The sequence below is a fragment of the Apodemus sylvaticus genome, chromosome 2 (assembly GCF_947179515.1).
Source record: "Apodemus sylvaticus chromosome 2, mApoSyl1.1, whole genome shotgun sequence".
In the NCBI taxonomy this organism is placed as follows: Eukaryota; Metazoa; Chordata; class Mammalia; order Rodentia; family Muridae; genus Apodemus; species Apodemus sylvaticus.
In genome coordinates this window covers 16,748,052-16,754,051 of record NC_067473.1, presented here as the reverse complement: position 1 = coordinate 16,754,051, position 6,000 = coordinate 16,748,052, and positions in this window count along the sequence as shown.

Sequence of the window (6,000 nt, the reverse complement as noted above, 5' to 3'; positions counted from 1 at the left end):
TCCTGGGTTCCTTCCTTTTCCCTCCTTTCTCTACTCTTATATGAAGCAATGTTAGGCCCCATCCATGAACCACTTCTCAATCCTGTTACCAAGACCTTTCAGAGGCTCTAACAGGCTCTCCTTAAGGCCCCAGCCTTACATCTCCCTGACCTGACTCATCCTTTTTCCCTCTGTGTAACTAAAAAGGAGGGATTTGCCCTTGGAGTCTTAGGTCATCAACTGGGACCTTCTTTTGCACCTGTAACATATTTGTCAAAAAGATTAGTTTTAACCATCCAGGGATGGGCACCTTATATTTGTATCTTAACAGCCACTGAACTCCTTATTTGAGGGTCAGAGAAACAACCTTGGGGTCACCCATAACTGTTCTCTCTTCTCATAACCTGTCACAGCTCTTAACTTACAAAGGTTTGCAGACTCTCCCTCCCTCCAGAGTTCTTTCTCTTCAGGTAGCACTAATAGAAGATTCCATGATCACCTTCCAATCATGTCTCCCTCTTAATATTTCCAATCTTTTCCCCTGACATAATACTATCTACTCCCTGTCTCACTCCTGCACTGAGACTTTGGAGCAACTATTACCTCATCCTATACACATACAGGAGGACAAATTGCCTCAAGCCATTTATACCTGGTACACAGATGGAAGCTCCTTTCTATATGAAGGAGCTAGAAAAGCTGGCTATACCATAGTGTCAAACACTGAGGTGGTAGAGGCACAGGCCCTCCCTGCACACACTGCTAATCAACAGGCTAAGCTAATAGGCCTCACCCATGCTTTTCAACTGGCACAGGGACAATCCCTCAACATCTACACAGATTCCAAGTATGCTTTCCATATCCTCCTAACCAATGCTGCTATGTGGAAGGAGCGTGGGTTTCTCGCCACAAAAGGAGGATCGGTAACTAATGCTAATCATATTTTGGCCATGCTAAAGGCCACATCTCCCCACAGCTATTGGGATTGTCTACTGAAGATCCCACCAGATGGATGACTCTATTGTCTCCAAGGGAAACAACTAAGCTGATGAGACAGCTAGAGCTGCAGCCCTTGGGGTCCTAAACTCATCTCACCTTCCCCAGCACATCCTTACTCTTCAACCCACATCTCTACCTTCACCCCCTGATACCCACCAAACTCTGTCCTGTCTTCACCACTCTTACATCCTAATAGCCAAGTGCTATCTTCTTTTGTTAAGACTCACCTACAACCTACTCCTGAGGATTTAAGTTTCTTAAAATCTATCACTGCTTCTTGTAAAATCTGTCAAATGTCAGACTCCAACTCAAGATATCATAGTGCCCTTTTCCTTACCTATCAGGCTAGAGGTTCCCTTCCTGGAACCGACTGGCAACTTGACTTTAACCACACACCCACTGTCAAATGTATCAAGTACCTTCTGGTCTTGGTGGACACTTTCTCAGGGTGGTTGGAAGCATTTCCCACAACTAAGGGCACAGACAGTTTCTGATCTCCTTCTCTGAGAGATTATTCCCCTAGATTTGGGGTCACAGCCTCCTTTCAGTCAGACAATGGTCCTAAATTTACTTCCCAGATTTCTCAGAATCTAGGGCCTTAAACATCCCTTGGCATTTTCACATTCCTTACCACCCTCAATCTTCAGGTAAGGTAGAACTCATCACTCTTTAAAAACCACTCTAAATAATCTGTCACAGGAACTTCACCTTGACTGGGTAAAACTCCTACCTTTGCCTCTATTTGGATTACAAGCTCTCCCCCAAGCAACCTCTTCTCATCTTACCCTTTGAATTTATTTATGGATGTCCATGTCCAGTCTTAACTCCTGGTCATTCACCTGAGTGCTCTCCCCTCCCAGACCACCTACTCACCCCATTACTTTGCCACCTCCATTCTCTCCTATGGAACTTTGCTGACCACCATCTATCGTGGCCACAGGCAGTCTCCTGTCCACTGCCTGTCAACACTGGTGACCAAGTCCCCTTATCCCCTCCAGATCATTGGCCCTCACCCCTCTCCCAAATGGCAGGGACATTTTAAGGTGATTCTTGTGACTCCTACAGCTGCTAAACTCAAAGGATTCTCTCACTGGGTTCACCTGCCTTACCTTAAAACTTTCATCCGTCCACCTAAAAATAAGTCTTCTTCATACATGTCAACCCTAATTGGACAATGCTCTGTTAAGCTCCGGAGGACATCGAGACCATCCACCTTATCCTCGATCCCAGAAAATGAAACTCCACTCCTGCAGCAAGATCGACCTCATTGGATTAGACATGGGTTTCTTGTCCTTCCCCTGCTGTTCTTCATATCTATCCAGGGCAGTCCTTACATCTGGAGATTTGAGGTTCAAGAAACCCCCACAGATAAAAAACAGCCTTTCCAAATAGGGTCAGGAATCTGCTCCATAGCCGGATGCCAGAAACCAATCCAAATCGATATCATCCTTGTATCTGTTACCCCATCTAAGTATTATGATCTCTATACTTGCTTTCTCTTTGACCAGACAGAAGATTATTGTAAAAAATGTCCAGACAAATATGGAGGCCACCCATATTGGTCTTCTCAGATGCATAGGCTAGGATAACGTTCAATTATTTCTTCTATCAACACTGCAAGACACTTTTCTTCTACATACAAGATCTGTGGGATTCCAGGTGGGAGACAGGAATTGTTGGTAAGCTCTACTGTAAAAATCAGCCCAGTTCTCCATAACAGATTGATTCTTTGGCAGACATGGTGCTTCAGAACTGTCAGGGCCTAGATATCCTGACAGCTAAAGAAGCTGGTCTTTGCCTGCTCCTCCAAGTAGAATGCTGTTTCTATGTCAACCAATCCAGGATAGTGAGAAACAAAATCCAGGAGCTACAGTCAGACATAAAGAATTTAGGGATCATGAGACCTTTTTGAAAACCCCATATGGAAATGGATACTCCATTTCGTAACACCTTTTCTAGTCATCTTCCTAGTGTTATTGTTTGCTCCCTGCCTCATTAATCTTGTTTCTACATTCCTCCAATGGCAAATGCAAAACATTTCTAACCAAACTATTAATTAGTTCCTATTACAGGATTTCCAGCCACCGCCCACAGAAGATCCACTGTCCACTGAGGCACCTGATGCTAATGTTTACCAAGTGGATCCCAATGGTAAAAGCCAGCTGCACCCCAAAATTTACAACTCCCCTAGACAGCAGGAAGCAGTTTAAGAGACATGGCACCCTCATTCCCTTTCACCATTGACTTTCCCCTACTCTTTTTCCTTCTCTTTATAATAACAAGAAAGGAGAAATGTTAGTAGTACCGGGACCTCAGATGCCTGTGACATCGCATAAGGGACAGCACAACCTATAGGCCCGTTGCCAAGGCAACAGCTACCATATACCCAGAGTTCACTGGGCCTATCTTTAACTGTGACCATGTCACCATAAATATGAGTAGTGTCTCCCTCTCTTTCTCTCTTTCCCCTCTTTCCGCTGCCACCTTTGTGTCCCTCCCCCTTCCCCCATAAAAATCCCACATAGAACTGTGTGGCCTGGTGTGGTCTCTCTGTTGCTGTTGTGGCCCATGTCACCCACTGCCATGCATCTCTGCACATGCAGTTGCCCGCTGGACATAACAGTAACTATAGTGTCTAGTGGCCAGGCTTCATGGCCAGTTACTTTGACTCCATTACTATGACATTCACTGAAGTCTCTGCAATGACTTTAGCTTCCATCACTGGCTTTACCTTTTCGTTTCAAGAGCATAGGGCGACATTTGTGCTTGCCCTTTAGTAGGGAGCCTGGTCTTACTCAGCTCTGTTAAAGAGACCTCTACAGCTCTGTGTCAAAGAACATAAGCATAGTATTCAGAGAGTACTGGGATATGTATTTCTACAGCCAGAGCTGAAGGATTCCTCTTAAATGGGACTTTTATGTTCAGTCCAGAGAGTCAAATCTTATAGTACCAAAAGATTTCTGTGACTTGGTTTGCAGTGTACACTGAGCTGAAAACTAATCACAGAGTATCATATATAACTGTGCTCTAGAGGAATGCTGCTAAAAGCAATGTAATGATGGCTAAGTCTTCCACAGTGCTGAGCCCCTAAGTACCCAAACACATGACCAATTGTGTGCTGTATAGAGGCATTTTGATTGCATAAAGACTTTGAGATATTTTCTTTGGAGAAATGCTAGTGATTAGATATTTGTTAAAACCTCACTCTTTAAATAAACGCATAACAGAAGTAATGCATACTGCCATGTATTCCCAGAGGTGCTATGTGGGAAACTGTGGGTGAGTTGGAAGAAACTGATCAACGAGCAAAGTAAACAGCACAAATTAGAGCAACTATCAATATCCATCACCCTACACTGTGCAGATTATCTTATTTCAATCCCAACTCTCCCGGGGTTGGCTATCTAAGAATCAATGGAAAAATGAAGCTTAATATAAAACCATTGCACCAGTTATGTGATAGACTCCTATGCAAGTATCTGGTGCTGATATTTTGATTTTGTAATTAGGGCATTTAGCAGAAGTCCCAAAGGCATTCATTTGGCACGAACTTCAAAAGGAGATCACAATCACTTTCCTTTATAGTACATGATATTTTTAAGTCTGTTGTTTACAATTTACATTATTCTGTCCATCTGAGAGTAGTTATTGATATAAAGTAAGTTAGATGGAAATATCAGAAGTGCTTATTACACGTCTACATCATCACCTGTGCAATGATGTTTGTTGTGTCTCATAAAAGTGTCAGTACAAAGTCATTTAGAGAATGAAAATGATAATATACACACTCTGTCCTATGATGAGTTGAGAGGTCCCTGTCTGACTTGAGTATAACATGAACCCTAAACTTCAGTAGAGCTGCTGCTTACCCAAACACCACAACTGATCATAATAAATAAGTATGAAGCTGGCCTAGCCTAAGTACCTTGAGGGGCTTGCAATATAGGATTTTCAGATAACCGTTGATGGCTCCTGGAGCACAATGTGCCTCGTAGTTGCTGAGAGACAAATGCAGTCCCTCAGGCAGTGAAATACTCAGACAGCTTTGGGTTTCTCAGTATGGTTCCTTAGTCTTCAAAGAAGCATGAGAGCTAGACAGGACAGTTAGTCTTAGATGGAAATCTTCTGTGCCCTGTATAGCTTGCAAACTTGATTTATCCTCGCAACCACAACTATATTGAACCTGAAAATTGCCATTATATTCCCATTATATTCTGTTTTCTGATAAAGGTATAAAACATCCAATTGGTCTCAATAAAATGGCCACAGCTTAAGTTTTACTGTAGATCCTCCAATCAGCCTGATTTGATTCTTCAAGGCCATATTAGGTGACCTTGTTCATGTAAGTAAGTTTGGACTTACAGATCATGGAGACTGGGAAGGTAAAGTGGAGCTCCCCAGACTTCTAGTTGATATCAACCTTAAATATGCTAAGAGCTACAGTCTTCCTTTAGTTTGAAATCTGTGACATGACGAGATGAGAATAGCTTCATTGAATGGTTCTTCTGACTCTTTAGTATAATTATTATTATAACACTTATGTAGATAGTACACAGAATTAAATAGCTTTTGAAATGTTTCAATGGGACACATTAATGGACCCTGATTTTCATTAATGGCATTATGGTATCAACTTTTTAATTTTTATTTTGTATATATGTATGTATGTATGCATGCATGTATTTGCCTTTTAAACATATGATACCAAATTGCTTTTCTTGGATAACAACTTTGTAACATTTTGAATAAATATGATCCTCATTTTAATTGGTGTTTTGGTGACGTCAGAGGAAATTTAAGTTGTAAGGATACTTGCAGTCAAAGACAATACCAATAGCCTGTGTGTTTGGTGAGCTCCCTGAGCCTTCAGGAGCAACAAGAATCAAAGGGTGGATCCCAACACCTGACTCTGGAATTTTCATTTAAAAATCCCTGGCTTCTGGGAGAAGCATTATCCACTATTGTGGGCTGCCTCCCTTCAAACTCTATTTTTTTAATTATATAATTTATTTTTATTTTATG